Source organism: Neophocaena asiaeorientalis, unplaced genomic scaffold (assembly GCF_003031525.2).
Source record: "Neophocaena asiaeorientalis asiaeorientalis breed wild unplaced genomic scaffold, Neophocaena_asiaeorientalis_V1.1 scaffold177, whole genome shotgun sequence".
NCBI lineage: Eukaryota > Metazoa > Chordata > Mammalia > Artiodactyla > Phocoenidae > Neophocaena > Neophocaena asiaeorientalis.
Genome location: NW_020172779.1, coordinates 17350433 through 17369593, shown reverse-complemented (window position 1 = coordinate 17369593; position 19161 = coordinate 17350433). Strand labels below are relative to the sequence as shown.

Below are 19161 nucleotides of genomic sequence, written 5' to 3'. Positions count from 1 at the left end.
ACCAAGACATAATGAACCTTTTTATGTCACTGTAATATTCAGTCTCTTTAAAACATGATTAGCTTCATCCATTGTACAACGCAGGGATGACTGGAAATTTTGGAGATGGGATTCCATTAGGCGGATATTATTACCAAGTCAAGCTGAAAGGGAAATTAAGCCAGGTGGCAAAGTTCAGTGGTGATAAACTGCACTGCCAGCCTGGGTTGATTATCTGTGAAACTCAGGTCAAAAAAAGTTGAGGACTGGGGTATTAAGGACTTGAAAAGTTATGAGTTTCTAATTTTGTGAAAGTCTGCTTCCCCAATGAATATATATTTTTAATGTTCCAGTGCAGCAACACTTTTTAAAGGATAACTTCAGTCTCTGTTCTTCTAAATTGCAGTGCTCATCTTGAATGGCTCATTGGGCAAAAATAAGTTCACAAGTCAATGGGTAGGCAGTTGCTCATAAAATATCATTGAAAAATGTAAAGTGCAAAAAGCATGAGGATGCATCTACCATTTTCTTTTTCTCTCATTGCTCAAAATAACATGTAGCCCCACGCTCACGAAAAAACACACAGTATCTTTAAAGCACCCCAACAGATCACGCAAGAAAAAATAAAACTGAGCTGAACAAGCTCCAGGGCTCTTTGTGGCAATTACTCCAATTCTAAACATTTCATCCCAGACTTGTCACTTCAATTTTTACCTAGGAATTCACTCTTTATTTTTGTCTCCCAGTTTTCTATTCCATCAATGACCTGAAACTTGAAACACCCCCGGGAAGAAGAATTAGGATGGTACCTGACATTTCTTGTGAATTATAAGTAATAGTAAAAGCTACAGAAACAGGGGCCACAGTTACAGAGAGGGGATCTGTGAAGCATTTTTATAATTATCAAGATACAAACACTGGCTTCTGATTTCTGTCAATTTACTAAAATAATATTAATAATTAAAATTCTAGTAACCATATTAGAAGGATGAATTCTAAAGACATAGCACCAATTAGATTCTGCCCTCCAACATGGGCCAAACCAACTATCCAAACCTGGCAAACTTCACTTCTTAAATATTTTTTATCCATCTGTTCTCTATCTCTATCATGGCCACAAGAGATGAGCCCCTCATCAGCTCTCAGCTGGACCGTTTCTACAGGAGCCTCTGAACTGGTCTCTCTGCCTCAACATTTGCCCCCAGCTCACTCGATGGCTTTATTGCCTTCAGCCCAGGGTCTTCACCATGACGTTCAAAACCCTCCTTGGGCTGGCCTTTTGCAGCCCTTTCCTCTATGTCTCCACTTCCAAGTGGGAAGCTTTCTTCTCGGCTCCGGAATTTCTACTGCTGCGCGGGCACAGACCTGCAGCCTGGAAGGATGCAGGCGTGGAGTTTCATCTGAGGGGAGGGAATCTGGCCTCCTGCAGATACAGAACCTTTGGTTCCCTGCTGACATGGTTTCTGAGAAAGTGGCAGAAGGAATGCACTCGGAAACATGGAATGTAAACGAGGCTATTCACAGTCCACTGATAATTTTCTTCCTTCATATATATCACAATGTAATAAACAGCTTTTGGTACATAGCAGTGTATGTATATATATGCAATTAGTTTATTGATTTCTAGATATTAATTTTGAATCACACTATTTTATTAAATTATTAATATTTTTGTTAATTGCCTTGAATTTTTCAGGTATATAATCATATATTTAATTACTGACTGTTTCACCTCCTCCTTCCGAGTTTGTACATATAATTTCTTTATCTTATTAACACATCTGGTATGATGAGAAATTATGGGAGGGATGGCATCCTTGTCTTTTTCCTGAATTTAGTGGGAATGTTTCACATTCATCCTGAAAATGCCTTTGGGACAAAAGAAATACCGTTTACCAAGTTAGGAAAATATCATGAATTCCTCTTCAAGTTTTTTCAAGTTAAAAATGGATTTTCAGTGTTACCTAATGCCTACTCAGCAGCTATGAAGATTATCATAAGTTGTTTTCCTTAGAATTACCAATATGATGAATTAAACATATTGCCTTATAACATACCACACTTGATTACTGGAATAAATGCCATATTGTCATGCTGTGCTTTTTTTTTTTTAATGTGTTGAATTGTTTGTTAAGTTTTTATTTAGGATTTTCTATTATCATGTATGCCACAATGCATTGCTGGAGGATTTAAGCACATCCCGTGTGACTCCATTAGGAAAGGATGCTAGGAAGCTTGTTCCTGGTTTCCTCTGAATTTTCCCCGGGTCCCCTTTTCTTTGACTGATTGGGCCTTTTATCATTTTGCTGTGATAAATCACCCCAAGTGCTTTGGAGGTCTGGCTAAAGGGAGGTTGAGTTGGGGATATATTTAGTGGGGACTTGTTGATATTATTTATGTGATTTGCTGTCACTGCCATTTATAGTTGAGTTATTGCTAGCCATCCTGGTAGAGGAAGAACTTCTAGAAGTCTCCACCTCCCTCTGTGCCAAATTACCCTGCACGGTGACTTGAAGATTCAGGGTTTGACCCTGATAGGAATCTGTGCTCTATTCCCTGGCACTGGTCTGTGTAGCTAGTGGGAGAGAAACAAGGTTTGAAATGTACACAGCCAGAAGCCGGAATTTTCCAAGGGCTGAAAATATTTCCAGTCATCAACTGTGAACAATTATACGTTTGTTTCTCCTTGTCTCATCAAAACAGAGGCCCTCTCCTGTCAGCAACAGGCTCAAATATGCTCAAAATCTCAGAAGTTATGATTATAAATGGACCGTATGCATTTTTCTTTGAAACAAAATAGAATTTATCAGAATCCCTGTGTCTGTAGAGTGGAAACCAGTATCAGAACAATAAACAGAACAATCACAGCAAGTGTGTCTGTGTGAGAAGCTGTGTGTTTCATGTATTCTAACATGTTGGATTGCATCTACCACAGCCAACACATCTTGTCCTGAGGAAGTCTGCTGGTTCCAGATTAAAGAGAACGTAACATTGTCAGCGACACAGAAAAACAGCCTGAAGTAACAAGTGACAAACAAGTGACAATCTCCTACACATTCATCAGTAAGTCAATGGATGAGGAGGAAGAATAATTGGATTACACTATTAAGTAGCTCAATACAAAGTGAAAAGGCAGTTTTTAAAAGCATTTGAACTGCTCTTGTTTATGCTTTAATTTCAGAATAACTGTATACATTTTAAGAAGTATTGATCAAAGCAAAATGAAAATCTGATGGGAAATATCTTAGAAGTAAAAAAAAAAAAAAAAAATTAAGCCAAGACTGGCAGAATCTTTATGTCAAATACTCTATTGTTATATCACAACAGGAATTAAAATTCTGATGGACAAAATGAGAAAGATGCAGAAAAGGATCCTGGTAACCAAAAGGATAAAATTAAAATGACAATTGAAAGATAACAAAAACTGGAAAATCAGGACACTCCCAAAGAGAAAACAAAGTCAGGAGGGAGATGAAAATAAAAGCAAAGTAAGACACAAGCTGTACAAGTGACAAAACTGGCATGAAGGTCAACAGTAGCTCCCCTTTGCTGAATTCATCAACTTCAGTAACTTCTGTGATATTTCGTGATAGACTGTTACAGTGAGCGGTATTTTTTATTCATATAGGTTTAACTAAAAATAACTTTTTTCTAATATCATGATCACAGTAATATGAAACACCATATTACAAAGAAATACAAAGAATCCAACAGAACTGGACATAAAAATGTTTCTGAAACAAGTACTTAAAAAATTAATGAACAAACTTCTGAGATCCTGGCTGTCCTATAGGATGTCCTATAGGTGTGTCCTGTATGGCTTGTTGCTGTTTTGGTTATAAATCATGTCCCATTAAGAGAGGTATTAAACATTTTGCTTTTTTGTTTGTTTATTCATTTTTTATATTCCACATTTGAGTGGGAAAAAAAATAAGTGAACAAACCAAACCAAGCATAAACAAACACATAGTTAGAGAGAACAGAGTAGTGGTTATGGGGGGGGAGGGGCTGGGGGAGGACCATATGGGTAGGGGAGTCAACTGTATGGTGAGAGATGGAAACTAAATTCTTGGTGGTGAACACATTCTAGGGTTTATAGGAGTAGAAATATAATGCTGTACACATGAAATTTATATAATGTAATAAATCAATGTAACTATTGAGACAATCAAAATTAATTAATAACATCCAGGTGGGGAAAAAGAGAGCTATGTCAAATAAACCACCCCCTAAATATTATACTACTCCATTACTGTAGGTCCTCCTTGGGATGTAACCAACACTGAGCTGTGGCTAGTACTGTGTGCTAGTTTTTTTACCAAAAATCCTATGAGAAAATTTTAACTTTTTTGCAGACTGATAACTATCTATCGATGACTTCATTCAACCAAGGGAAACAAGAGTGGGACTACTGTAGCCCGCCCTTGAATGCTATTCATGGTCAGTCGCATGAAAACACGGCTACTATGGAGAACAAAGGACTTCACATGCGCTTTTAAAACATTTTAAAATGGCACAATGTGTGCAGTGAGCATGTCATTGCCTTAAACCTACTGAAGAGAAAGCTGCCTCCCCGGTGCTGAGGTTGTTGATGCCTTTGGTATTCTGCTACACTAAATGTTTTCTTTTCAGATTTGAATTGTAGATGTGTTATTTTATCCACACATGCCAAGTCGGATTTTTCTTTAAAGATTTTAAGGGTGATAAAATGGCCTGGCCATTATAAAGCTATTCAAGTCTTGCACATGGACTTAAAGACATTAAAAAGACTCTGACATACACTTTTGAAGACTCAGAAGAGAAATCTGAGCACAAAGAAAATGTAAAAAAAAAAAAAAAGAATGTATTCAAAAAGTTGATAAGGCTTCAATACACCATTTCCACTGCAATTTGAAAAGGCATTCTGGAATGTTTCAATAAAACAAATAAGAAATACAGGCTCCTGAAATGGATGTTTATGAACATCCCATTTATCATCTTCATTTGTTAAGGGGAGGAGAGGAAATTCAATTAAAAATTAATGGAAACAAAATTAAAAAATGAAGGAAGAAAAGCAATAGAAGTTAATCTGGCATTTAGGAGTGAATTGTAACAAAAACTAAATGTGATCATTCGTTAGAAGGAAGAGTGACTCTCATAGACATAATGCATAGGCTCTTAAATTGTTTTAATATTTTGATCAACCTAAAGGAATGGACCATCTGAATATACTGGGGAGATATTCAAATGCCTGGCTGATCTGAAACAGAATGCTGACATCAATAAGGTCACACAAAACTCAAAATATACCATTACAAGAGGAAATCACTGAACCTCAGTCATTCAAAGATCATTCAGTATTTAGTTGTTACACAAGAAAACTTCAAATGCTCTTACATGTTATAGCCCATCTAGGGAAGAAGTTAAATAGAATTTTCCCTAAAGTTGGTAACAAGCCTAGAAACTTACATGACAGGACCAGCAGTAGATTGGGATACTGAAGAGAAATTTTCTAAATTATGAATAAAACTATTTTAGTCTACCATGCTAGAAGAAACACTGAATAAGCTTTCTATCCTCTCATTAAAAATTACTATGGGGCTTCCCTGGTGGCGCAGTGGTTGAGAGTCTGCCTGCCGATGCAGGGGACACGGGTTCATGCCCCAGTCTGGGAAGATCCCACATGCCGCGGAGCGGCTGGGCCCATGAGCCATGGCCGCTGAGCCTGCGCATCCGGAGCCTGTGCTCCGCAACAGGAGAGGCCACAACAGTGAGAGGCCCGCATACTGCAAAAAAAAAAAAAAAAACGAAAAAAGAAAATTATGCAGTTGTCATCCTGTGAAGAGACAATAAAAGAGTATGCACCGAAAATCTTAGGGAAAACTTGTTATAGATGCGTGCCTGGAAGTTATTAATATCTTTTTTTAATTTAGGTTAGATTTTGTGAGATTACATTGAATTTTATAGATTTTCAATCTGTATAACTTCTTTTCCAGCTCTAAATAAATATTTATTTTATATCTAATTTTCTGTTCACAATCCTGTGGTATTTTTCTTAGAGAGCCCGTGTAGTTGTGCAATCTGCAGGCCTCACAAAATGTTAAGAGCAGTAATAATATCTTGTATATAAAAACAAGACCTGAGGGCTTTCCTGGTGGTGCAGTGGTTAACAATCCACCTGCCAATGCAGGGGACACAGATTCGAGCCCTGGTCCCAGAAGATCCCACATGCCGCAGAGCAACTAAGCCCATGTGCCACAACTACTGAGCCTGCACTCTAGAGCCCGCGAGCCACAACTACTGAGCCCACGTGCCACAACTACTGAAGCCCGCGCATCTAGAGCCCGTGCTCCGCAACAAGAGAAGCCACCACTATGAGAGGCCTGTGCACCGCAACCAAGAGTAGCCCCCGCTTGACACAACTAGAGAAAACCCACACACAGCAACAAAGACCCAATGCAGCCAAAAAAAAAAACAAGACCTAAGGAGAGCATTAGTGAAGATGTAAATTTGGGGTAAAAATGTTGAGCCATTATTAAACTTTAATACCTTACAAAATGCCTCTCCCATTGCTCCACTGTTCAGAATCTCTCTCCTTCCCAGATAATTTACAATCATTGACCTACACAGGTTCTGATAGATGCTAGGTGTTGGTCAGTGGAAAAACAAGAAAAAGACAAACTGACTTCTCAGAGCTGGTTAACAAGAAAACACAATGATAAACTATGCTTTCTAATACAAGGACCAACAGAAAACACTGCATTCCTGGAGCAATGCCAAGATCTTTGTCCATCATTCAGGACCCTGAAGAGTCTGACAAGACCAGAAGAACCACCCGGCTGAGCCCAGCCACAATTGCTGACCTATGGGAGTAAAAGCAAATGAAATATGTGTTGTCTTAAATCATTATATCATGGGGTGGTTTGTTACACAGCGAAGGCTGACACGCTAACAAAGCTGCCCATTTAAAAGACAGCCAGCTATAATGTTGATCAAGTTCTGCCTTCTGTCCACTCTGAACATAACCCCAAGTCATCTAGCTGTTTTGAATGTGCTATCCCCTCTTAGATGCCTTTTTACTCCACTTTGCTGATGAACTCAAACATTTAAAATCCTTGCTAATGTTGCTCAGTCTGCAATTTCCTTTTGTGAACCAGATAGTTAGCCATCCTCTCTATCATGCCTCTAGCATATGTTATCATTCAAGTATCACGTGGTTTTATTTATTTTGGTGTCTTTAGTAGCTGGCACAGTGACAGCCATGTAATGTTTTCCAAGAGAACAAACGGCATTGTGATTAATAAAATGAGCTTTCACCTAAGAAAGACCTCACTTCACATCCCAGTTCTACCACTTACTAGCAGTGGGACCTTAGGAAATCATCCTGGCTGTGCAGAACAGAAAACCTATATGATGTAGTAAATGAAACAGTAATTATTTTCCTCTCATTAAAATAAGCCTGGGGTAGGCAATCCCAGGCTGGGCTGGTGGCTCCCTAGTAATCAAGGGCTCAGACTTATTCTATCATTTTCCCCATCGCTCTTCACTTGTGATTTCCATTCTCAAGTTCCCCTCATGGTGCAAGAAGTCTGTAAGTGCTCCAGCTATCACATCCTTGTCCCACGCAAGGAGGAAGAACAGGGAAAAGGATGCTGCTCTGAGCCAAATTATCTCCTATTAAAGAGCTCCCCCCAAAAGTCTCAAGCAACAACTTCTTGCCACATCTCATTGGCCATTCCCATCAGCAAGAGAGAATGTAAAATACGCTTTTATAATCTGACATGTTGCCACGTCCAGATATATATAGATATATTGATATATATGGCTTCTGTCACTAAAGAAGAAAGGAGAATGGATATTGAGTAGGAAACAGGAAGTCTCTGTAACATTTTAAACCAATCAGTTCAAAATTTTTGAGCCTAAATTTCCTCATATGTACAATGGGACTAAGACTCTTTCTAGGTGGCTGTGAGGATTTTGTGAGATACCTCATGTGAAGTACCTAGCAGAGTGTCTGTCCCATAGTAGATGCTCAATAAGAGTTCCCAGCACAGACACCAGTTGAACCTGACCAAGTTACAATATTCTAAGCCTAAGCTGCCCCTAGTAGGGCACCAGAAAAGTGCAGGAGACGCGTTCCCAGCCTGCAAGGGACTCACCGTCCACTTGCAGAAAGATGCACATCTAACAGCAATCGACAAGCCACTGCTCCCACTCTGCCTTGTGTATATTTTAAAAACTGTCAGATGAAATAACGGTTACTTATCAGTGTGGCTCAAGCACTAAACTGGGAGCTCCGTGAGGACAGGACCAGGTCTAGTTTCTCCACGGATCCCCAACAGGCTCACGTGCTAATGGAGTGAGTGGTTCAGATAAGATGGGATCAGGAAGTTCAGCAGGTGGCTGGCACACACTGAGGGCCCATAACTTCATTAGATGAATGAATGACTATGTCACGCATTACGGTTATGTATTATCTATCCATCTGCATGAACAGCGGTGACAGTCTGTGCCATGATCTAATCCCACCCCTCACCGACCATATGCACTTGGGTTCCAGCACCCTATTCTCATTTGCCTCAGTTTCCTCACTATGAAATGAGACGTGAAGTCAGAGGATTCCCACAAGAATCAGATGCCATCACTGTTCCCTCTATGAAACAAGCCACAATCAAGCACCACAGGGCACTCAACCTGGTGACACAGGGACAGGAAGGCACTGCCCACAGCAGTAAGTGGATCCAAGCCCAGGGCAGGTCATCTTCGTGGAGGTGAAACAGATGACTCTGTGAGCCACACACAGCACACCCTGAGGAAAGGGGCACGGCCACAGCCAGTGGACAGGCCACAACTGGCCAAACACTCAACAGGGCAGACTCAAAGCGCACAGAGAATAAGGAACACTGACCTTGGTCTCCAGCTAAGCCCCAGCTGGGTGCCAGTGTATTTCTCCTATATTGGTTCTCATGTCTTATTTTCCACCTTTCTCTCTGCGTGCTTCTCATTTACCCTGTTCACAGTCCATGGTGTTTTCCCATTATCTTGTTTCGCAGGGCCGCCCCGAATGTTCTAACCTGTGACCCCCGGTGACCCTGACTGGATAAGGTAGTGTGTGCGAGCCTCAGACTCCAGCCGCCTGCAAATGCTGTGGGCAGAAAGTGTGGCACAGCGGACACGCAGGACAGCCACGTGTGTGCTCCCTGAGTTTTTCCATCAGCGCTGAAAGCAGGTCTAACAGTAACTGAACCTCAGCTCTGCCACTCACCTAGCTGTGTGAACGTGGGCCACGTAACCTCCCCGATTCAATTTCCTCATTTGAAAAATAGAGACAGCAACACCTACATCACTGAGTTTAAGAATTAAAACCAAGTTTTATGAGTACTTCTTATAGGCCCAGTATTGTTCTAAACATTTCTAATGTTTTAACTGTTTAATTCTTATAACATCAACTATTAGCACTCCCATTTTATGGATGCAGAAAGCAAGGCAGAAGAGAGGATCAAGAGAATGCACAGCCAGCAGTGGCAAGCCAGGAGTTAACCCCAGACAGAAGGTGCCAGAGCCCACACTATTAACCCCTCTTCATACATCCCGGCCTTCTGTATCAGGACTCAGCGAGCTAAGGGTATGCAGAGAGCACAGTATGTGTCCAGCACATAGTAAGTGCCCTAAAAATAGTGGTCATTATTCAATTCCCAGGGCACATGGAGAAAAAAAATTGCCTGGATTCAATTTGGGTAAATCTCCAGTTTATGAATGAGTGACATGAGAAAGAAGACCAAAGATTGTGATGACCCAGGGAGCTAACTTCTAGAGCACTGGTTCTCAACTAGGGGTGTTTTTCCACAGCAGGGGACATTTGGCTATGTCTGGGGACATCCCGGTTGTCACAACTGGGATGAGGATGCTCCTGGCAGCTGATATGTTTGAACCAGGTATTCTGCTAAACATCCTACAACGCACAGGACAGCCTCTCACAATCCCCCCACTAAAAAAAAAAAAAAAATATCGGCAGGTGGACTCTGAACCACTGCGCCACCAGGGAAGCCCCTGGATATCATTCTTGATACAGCCTCACAGGTCATTAGTGACTCAGTGCAGTGTGTTATATAGCAGTTTGTGAGACATGTCTATATTGTTTAGGTTACATGATTTGAAGGAGTTGTTTTAGACCATCCTTTAGGCTCATTTATGTCCTTTTTTAATCTAGATATCAGGGCTGGGCATGCTTTATGTAATAGGAAAGCGACTGCAAAATAAATTACTACTCTAATAAATGCCCTTTCCTGACTCAGATTAGAGCCTTCCAGGGACAAAACATATTCTGTCCACAGCTAAAGAGGATACACAAAGGAGCTATCATAACTAGTCTCCCCACAGGCCCTAGTTAGCCAGGTCTCCCAGTACTGACACTCTTGCATAATGCTTGCCACTTGAATCTAGTCTGGTCCTTTTGCTTTAACAAATAGAATATGTTTAGGAAGTGACTTTTCAGGCTGGGTCAGAAGAAAACTTGCAACTTCCTCCTTGATCTCTTGGTACATTCATTCTCAGGGAAACCAGATTCCATGTAAGCAGTATGATAACCTAATACTGCCATGATGTGAGGAAGCCCACGCTAGCCAAGAGCAGCTACGTGAAGAGAGAGACCAGCCAGCCCCCAGGATTCTATACAGCCAACCACGGCACCAGACACTGGTGAGGACATCACCTTGGTTGTCTAGCCCAGCTGAGTCTTCAAATGACTCCACCCACAGCTGTCATCCGACTTCAACCATATGGAAGACCAAGGAAGAACCACCCAGTGAAGACCTGTGAACCCACAGAACCTAGAGAGATTGTAATAAATTATCATCTTAAGTCACTAATTTTTGGGATAGTTTGTTACCCGGTGTTAGAGATCCGAACCAGGAGCCATCTTGGATGTGGCCGGTAGGAGAAAGACTGCCGTGGGAAACTACTTATCCTCTGCCCTGGAGTAGGTCACATTCTGAGGTACTGAGGGTCAGAACTTCAATGTTTTTTTTTTTTTTTTTTTTTTCAGGTGGGGGGGACACAATTCAACCCACAAAGCAGATATTTAGATTTTTTGTGGCTGGAGTATAATATCCATTAATTATACTTAACAGGCGATGAAACTAGAAAGTATCTGTCTGATCCTGAAAGGCACCGCATGCCATGCTAAGGACTTTAGACTTTACAGTCAAAGAAACACAAAACAGCTTTAAGCAGAAAAGTCATGTGATCAGACCTGGCTTTGGAATAGACAACCGTGACTGTAGCAAAAAGTAGGATAATTCATAATAGGAAGCTGGGGTGGGTACCAAGCAAGAGGCTATTTTGAAAGTCAAGGTGAACCTCACACAGTACATAAAAAATTAATTTGACATGGTTCATAAACCTAAATGTGAAAGGTAAAGCAATGAAGCTTCTAGAAGAAAACATAAGAGAACATCTTCACGACCTCTGGGTAGGCAAAGATTTCTTAAACATGCCACAGAAAAAGCACCAGCCATAAAAAAAAAAAGACTGACGAACTGGACTTCACTAAAATGAAGAACTTCTGTTCATCAAAAGACACTGTTAAGAGAGTGATAAAACAAGCCACGGAGTGGGAAAAGATACCTGTCGCACATATATATGAAAAAAGGCTCATATCCAGAATATATAATTCCTACAATGCAGAGACTTATAACTCAATTTCTTTAAATGGACCAAACATACACATGCACATGTGTGTGCGTGCACGCACACACACACGAGTCTAAAGGCAAAAACAAAGTGTAGAAGATATGGAATAATTTCTACTCTCCTACATTGCTGGTGGGAGTGTAAACTGGTTCAACCACTTTGGCCAACTATTTGGCAAAATCAACTAAAGCTAAACACAGATATTCTATGACCTGGAAACTCCACTCTGGGCTTCGTCCCTAAGAGAAATGAAATCTTCTTTCCACCAAGACAGGCACAAGAATGTTCATAGCACTATTCATAATAACAGAAAGATGGAAATTACTAAATGCCCATTAAGAGTAGAAGGGATAAATCATTTGTGATATAGAGATATAAATATAGATAGATTCTGTTCCTTAGCAGATGCTACAGACTGTGTCCCTCTGAAATTCATATATTGAAATCTAAACCCCAATGTGATGGTATCAGGAGGTGGGGGGCCTTTGAAGGGGTGATTAGGAAATGAGGGTGAAGCCCTCATGAATGGTATTAGTACCCTTTATAAAAGAGATCCCTTGCTCCCTCCACCATGTGAGGTTACAGCAAAAAGACAAAAACATGGATATGAACTAGGAAGCTTCCCTTCACAAGACACTGAATCTGCTGGCACCTTGATCTTAGACTTCCAGTCCCCAGAACTGTGAGAAATACGTTTCTCTTGTTTACAAGGCCCCCGGGTGTACAGTACTTTGTTAAAAGAACCCAAAAGAACAAAGACAGTGAACCCTTCGTCGTAACGAAAAAAAATCTACTTCTAAATACAGTAAGTTGGATTTATCTCATGGACATAATGGTAAGAGTAAAAAAAGAAAAACTAGACACAAAAAAGTGCATTCTGATTCTATTTAGAAGTTCAAGAACAGGTGAAAGTAACCTTGATGTAAGTGAGAAAGATAATTGAGCCTTTGGTTACCAACAAGAGGGCCCAAGGGAGCTGCAGGGGTGCTGGAAATCTGTCTCGAGGGGGAGGTTCCCCAGGTGTAGACATATGTAAAAATTCATTGGAGGTTGGGGCTACCCTGGTGGCGCAGTGGTTGAGAGTCCGCCTGCCGATGCAGGAGATGCGGGTTCGTGCCCCGGTCCGGGAAGATCCCACATGCCGCGGAGCGGCTGGGCCCGTGAGCCATGGCCGCTGAGCCTGCGCATCCGGAGCCTGTGCTCCGCAACGGGAGAGGCCACAACAGTGAGAGGCCCGCGTACCGACAAAAAAAAAAAAAAACCACACACAAAATTCACTGGAGGTAGGGCCGGGGTTTGTGCACTTTGCTTATGCAGGTAATAGCTGAGTGAAGAAGAAAGCAAGCGCAGGTGAGCCAGGATGGAAGTGTGAGGCGACGGGAGGAGGGGCGGGGAAGCACTGGGGATGCAGAGGAAAGGCACCTGACACCTACTGGGGGCGGTGGTGACGCGTGGACATGAAACCCATTTCCCCTGCCTTCCCTAATCAAAATGGTCTGCAAAAGACTTGCACGTCCTCCACGCCGCAAGTAGAGTAAACCAGAAGATGCTTACCCGAGTGGTTTGGCGGGAACTTGGACTCAAGCTGCATCTTGTTGGAGCTGAGCTGGTTAAGATTGCATGAGACCACGCACCCTCCCACTGGGCATGCGCGAGTGACCTTTTGACGTCAGAGGGCAGAAAACTCCACCCTCCGCTCGTGCCAAGCGCCTCCATTTTTGAACGTGCAGAGGCCCGTGGCTTAGTTACGCCTGCGCAGAACGATTGTACGCTCCCCACGCTCCCCACGCTCCCCACGCTCCCCACGCTCCCCACGCCGGGACCTCCCTGCTGCGTTAGTCCTCAACCCATAAATACCTCAGCCCCTGGCCTGTGGGAGACTGGTTTCAGATCTATTACTCCGGTCCTCTTGCCTCTCTGTCAGTCTGTCTCGGGAAAACCTCTCTGTTTTGGCTTGCTGAGCTCGGGGCTAAAGCCACCCTGGGTGGGTAACAGTGGGAGAAGCAAGAGTGGGAACCAGCTGGGTGGAAAGCAGGGAGGATGAGAAAAGATTCGTCTCGTTAGTCGGGAGCGAAGGGAGGGAACAGGGAATAGCGCTCAGAGAGGCGTGCAAGAAGCCAGAGCCTGACCTGGGCCCTCAGCGAGGGGCTGGGTTTTGTCGGCGGGGATCGGTGGGCAGACGAGGGGGCTGGTCCCCGCAGGGTGAAGACCACGTACAAGGGTCACTGGAGGGGGTCGATCACAGCCTGACTTGCCCCCTGGGGGGAACCTGTCCTTCTTGCTGGATAGAATTTTTCTAGGTTTTTGTGGTAAGGGTCGAATTTTTTTTAAGTCAGTGTTTTGGCAGAAAAAGTGACAGGAGGCCCCAGAGTAGAAAACCTCTAGTCAAGTCTTCCTCCTAGACAGGAAAAGGTGGGGGGTGACTGTACGTGAAACGCGCAGTGCTGCAGCCTTTCAGGAGAAATGCTCTCCGAATCTGAAGCCCACTTCATCACAGGTGTCAAAACGGACTCGGGCAGTACACAATGCATGATTCTGGGGTGGCAGTTGAGGGGAGGAAGCCTAAAAGATTGGCTTATTTTTCTTATTAATATTTATAGGCTAAGAAACAGCTCTATCCCCACTAGACAAGAATATGGGCTTAATTTGAAGCAGACGTAACTTGATTTGCGTTTCTGAACCCCCGTGGCTTGGTCCTCAAGGCTGCCTGGAGCAGAGATGGGTGGGCAACGCCACCTTCTTCACTCTGCTGCCCCGTGGCGGTGGGGACTGAGAACACAGAAGAAGTGGGTCCCTCTGATGGAGCTTGTCCACCGCAGGGACAAAGATGGGTGGAGCTGAGACTGATGCAGACAGGAAATGAAAGCCCCCAGCACAGAGCTTGAAAGAAGCAGGGAGGGCACAGCCAGCCCAGGGGTGCAGAGGAAAGCGACATGAGCTACAGGTTGGAGGGCGGGTAGGACCTAAGTGAAGTATGGGGGAAGGGTGCTCCAGGCAGAGGGAACAGCATGTGCAAAGGTCCAGCGGCATGAAGGACTGCATCTTTTCTTGGGGGGGGGGGCGGTTCTCTCTCCCTTTAGGAACACTAAGTGAGAGAAACTAAAGATACCTATCACTGATAACTGGTGTTGGGGGAGAAGGAAGCAGACAAGAAAAATTGGCAATAGCTCCTTTCTAGAGAGCAGAGTGCTGAGTCAGGAATGAGGGTTTGGAAAACTGCCTGCAGGTGGGAGCCATCTCCAGCCTCCTAGTGATGGGCAAGGTATGTTGATGACACCTGGGCTTGAAATGAGGCAGGCAGACTGTAAGGCTCTGTACCTCACCTACAGCAGCCTGCACAGAGCAGGGCACAAAGCCCCTGCATGATCTCACTGCAGCCCAAGAGGTGGCCAGGGCGGGTGGTCCTATCACAGCTGGTCACAGGGGAGGAAAAGAGGGCCGGAAAGGGAGGCACTGCCCAGGTTTCACTCCACGCAGAGTCTGGACTTGGACTCTAAGCCCCTGACCGCAAATCCGGCGCTTTCTCCAGAACGTGACCTCTGTCCATCTCTGCTCCAATCCCGAGCATAAACTCGGGTTTTACAGAGACAGGGAAGGGCTGAGGAAAAGGAGGATGGAGGAAGAAGGGGATGAGAGGGCGGGGCTGAGGCGATCAGGAACTGGGCTCTCTCCCGCCCAGCTGGGCGAGTTTGGACTAGTGACATAACATTTGTGAGACGTGTTCAAATCTGTGGAAAAGAGAATTACACCCATTTCATCAAGCGCTCATGAAATTAAAAGGTTGCAATAAATACAACTGAGCACTTCTTATGCGCCAGGCACTGTGCTGGACACTCTTGCAATCTTATTTACTCTCTAGACCATTCTGCAGAGCGAGTGTTATTACTTCCATTTTCTGGAAGAGGAGACTGCGGCCCCAGTGACTCTGCAACTTTGCCCAAAGCCAGTGGCACAGGGTTAATAATACTCTCCCTCTTTAAAAAAATAGAGAAAAACCAGTCCAGACAAAAACACAAGGAGGAGAAGTCTGCATGCCCCCCACCAGACAAGCCCTGGCCCCTCAAATCCAGCAGTTAGAATCCACCCCCAAGTGCTTCCTTCTCGGTTTATGCTCTTTCCTTTGCCTTTTTAGTTTCTTTTCTTTGCCAGGAGTCAAGATGGCTAGAGGAAAGCCTTCTGTCTTTAGGTGTGGTTTTTGAGAAGAGCTTTTAGGCTGTTTTAAAAAATCTTTTCTGGGGGCTTCCCTGGTGGTGCAGTGGTTGAGAGTCTGCCTGCCGATGCAGGGGACACGGGTTCATGCCCCGGTCCGGGAAGATCCCACATGCCGCGGAGCGGCTGGGCCCGTGAGCCATGGCCGCTGAGCCTGCGCGTCCGGAGCCTGTGCTCCGCAACGGGAGAGGCCACAACAGTGAGAGGCCCAAACCTTTTCTGGGAAAACTCACTCCCAGAGAAAAGTCTTTCCTCGGAACAAGAAAATTACAAGGGAGGTAACGGATTCTGATCTCATCAGCCTCCCTGAGAGGCTCATCAGCTGGCCTCCCAGATGGTCTCTCATCCCCGAAGCCTCAATAAAAGCCCAGCCCAGGCCCAGGACACTGTGCTGTGGCTACTAGACTAATGGGATGTCTTTCCCAGCAGAGACCCATGCAGGAAGACCCCAAAAGAAGTACCAAAGGGAGAATTAGAGTCAGGCCTGGGGTGTTTCTAGAGAGAGGAGGATATCCAGAGGACACCTGGAGGGATTCAAGGGGAGGAGGCGGGAAAGATGGGGGATGGAGGGTGTCTTCATGATGACACACACCCACAGCAGTGGGTTGAATTGTGTCCCCAAAAGAAAGAGGTCCAAGTCCCAACTCGCTACCTGTGCATTCACCTTATTTGAAAATAGAGTCTTTGCAAAAGTTTTTTTGAGATGAGATCATCCTGGATTTAAGGTGGGCCAGAAATCCAATGACTGATCCTTATAAGACAAAGCACAGGGAGATTTGAGGCAGAGAGAGACACAGGGAGAATCCACGTGAAGTCAGTGGCACTGCTTGGAGTGATGTATCTACAAGCCAAGAACACCAAGGCTTGCCAGCGGCAACCGGAAGCCAGAGAGAGGCCTGGCGTGAGCCTCAGAGCACCCAGGAGGAGCCAAGCCTGTCGGCACCTTGATCTCAGACCGCTGGCCTCCAGAGCCGCGAGACAGTGAATTTCTCTTGTTTTAAGACACCCAACTTTGTGGTAACTTGTTACATCTGCCCTAGGAAACTAATACACCCACCTAAGGGCCAGAGCCGCGTAGCTCCCCGATTTGTAGCTGGTTTCTGACTGGCTTCCCCGGGCCTCACAGTCAGAGGGGATGATGAGGCAGTGGGGTCCTTTAGCAGTAAACTTCCCGGGCTCATTGGCCCCACGTCTCCGTGTTACATGGGGCTGCAGGAGCCAACACTCTGGGTCATGTTCTCCGCTAGCAAAGACGTGCCAGGCCAGGCGGGGCCCTCCTGCTGGTGAAGGAGCAGAGCCCAGCTACACGGCCTCCCCTGCCCCTGCATTCAGGCTGCGGGCCTTCCATCCTGTTTCCAGGGCCCGTCCCTCCCGGCAGGACTCGGCCCTGGTCCACAGCTGCGAGGAGAGCCCAGGCCTCAGGGCAAAAACCTCCATCCCCGCCCCCTTCCCCTGGCAAATTACTCCAGCAAGTCAAACACCTGAAGGGCTAAGAGCTCGTGGACTCGGCAAACCACCCATGCTGACTACCAGCTTCTGCTTACCTTCCCCTGGGTCCCAGCTGCCATGCTTTACCTTGTAGGGGCCTCACGAGTCCCTTGAAGTGGGCAGGTGCTGATGGGCAAGTATCCATGCAAGAGGTTCTCTTACTGTTGTTTCTTCTTTTTTTAAACGTTCCATAAAGGCAGTCTCCAGCAAAGCTGATGCCACCCAGCCTGTGCCCACGCTGGTCCCTCTGCCTGGGGCCGCCTCCCTCCGTATTCACATGAGCCCCTCGACGTCAGCTCAGCCACCACGTCCCCTCCCCCCGTGCCCTGCGCTGGTTCCGACACCTCTTTCTTCTCCGTGCTTTCTGCGGGCAGAGGAGCCCAGCTCAGAGAGGCCGAGGCCCTTGGCTAAAGGCACACAGTCGAGAGTGCAGGGCCAGGAACGGGAAATGCACGGCCCACGGGACAGGGTCCTGCCCTCACAGGGCTTGCCCAGGTCAGAGTCCAGCCCTCCCGCCAGCTGCACGTGAGCGCGTCCTGGGGCGGCAGGTCACACCTGCCCACCCATCAGAGGGGCCGGGGTGGGAGCCCTGAGGTGCCTGGAACAGGGGGCGGCAGGGTGAGGCCCGTGGACCCGGTGTGCTCGCTCGCGAAAGAAGTTTGATTGGGAGAGAGCCACACGCACTCGCTGGTGGCTTGTCATTGCTTTCTTGCTCCAGTGGCTGAGCTGAGTAGATACGAGATCTTCTGGCCCGGCTCACAAAGTTTGAAACAGTTACCACCTGGCCCTTTACAGAAAAGGGTTTGCAACCGCTGCTTTAAAGAGCAGAGGCCCCCCGGGCACTCGGCGTCCTCGAGGCAGGGCGTTCCAGCCCCGGAGGGGGACGAGAGCCACCCAGGTGTGTGCGTTTTGTTCTCTCCGGGATCAGGCAGAATGTGCTAGTCCCTGCAGGTGGAGGCTGTGGTTGGTTTTGCTCTGTATTTCGGCTTGTTTATTCCTCCTGTTTGTGTTACCGAGTCCAAGCTCGCTCTGCTCTCCGCATGACAGGCCAATGAGTCGGAGACGAGGTGTTGAGGCAGGGAAGAAGCCGGCAGACCGAGAAGCCGGCCGACTAAAATCTCAAAATAACCATCGTGTCAGGGTTTGGATGCCAGTTTCTTTTATAGCACAGAGAGGGGGAGGAGATGAGGAAGTAAAGTAAAAAGGCCCTAAGTTTTGCAAATGTCCCCTGGAATGGCCAGCCTCCGGGAGGGGATGTGCTAATTTCTTTCTTGCAGCCACCCACAGGTGGACAGGGTCCGGATGTTTCCCTGAACAAAGGCACTTTGGTTTAACATTCAGCCAGAGGGGCAGGGTTCCCTGAGGCAGGCCATTATGTATACACAGTATCCTTTTAGTGAACAAAAGCAGCGGGAAGCAAAGGTTAAAGTAAAAGAAACAGATCCAGATTTCCCTGGTGGCGCAGTGGTTAAGCATCCGCCTGCCAATGCAGGGGACACGGGTTCGAGCCCAGGTCCGGGAAGATCCCACATGCTGCGGAGCAACTAAGCCTGTGTGCCACAACTACTGAGCCTGTGTTCTAGAGCCCGTGAGCCACAACTACTGAAGCTCACACGCCTAGAGCCCATGCTCTGCAACAAGAGAAGCCACTGCAATGAGAAGTCCACACACCACAATGAAGAGTAGTCCCTACTCGCCACAATTAGAGAAAGCCTGCGTGCAGCAATGAAGACCCAATGCAGCCAAAAAAAACAAAAAAAACCACACCACTCCAGCCCTCCTTTCTGGCTCCTTGCAGGTCACGAACTCTTGGCC

At 45.6% G+C, this 19161-nt stretch overlaps 1 pseudogene; it reads right to left on the bottom strand.

The window, feature by feature from the left end:
• The window catches only part of LOC112397170 (eukaryotic translation initiation factor 3 subunit D-like), a 149034-nt pseudogene extending 131608 nt beyond the window's left edge, over positions 1 to 17426 (bottom strand).
• Positions 17427 to 19161: the final 1735 nt, after the last annotated feature.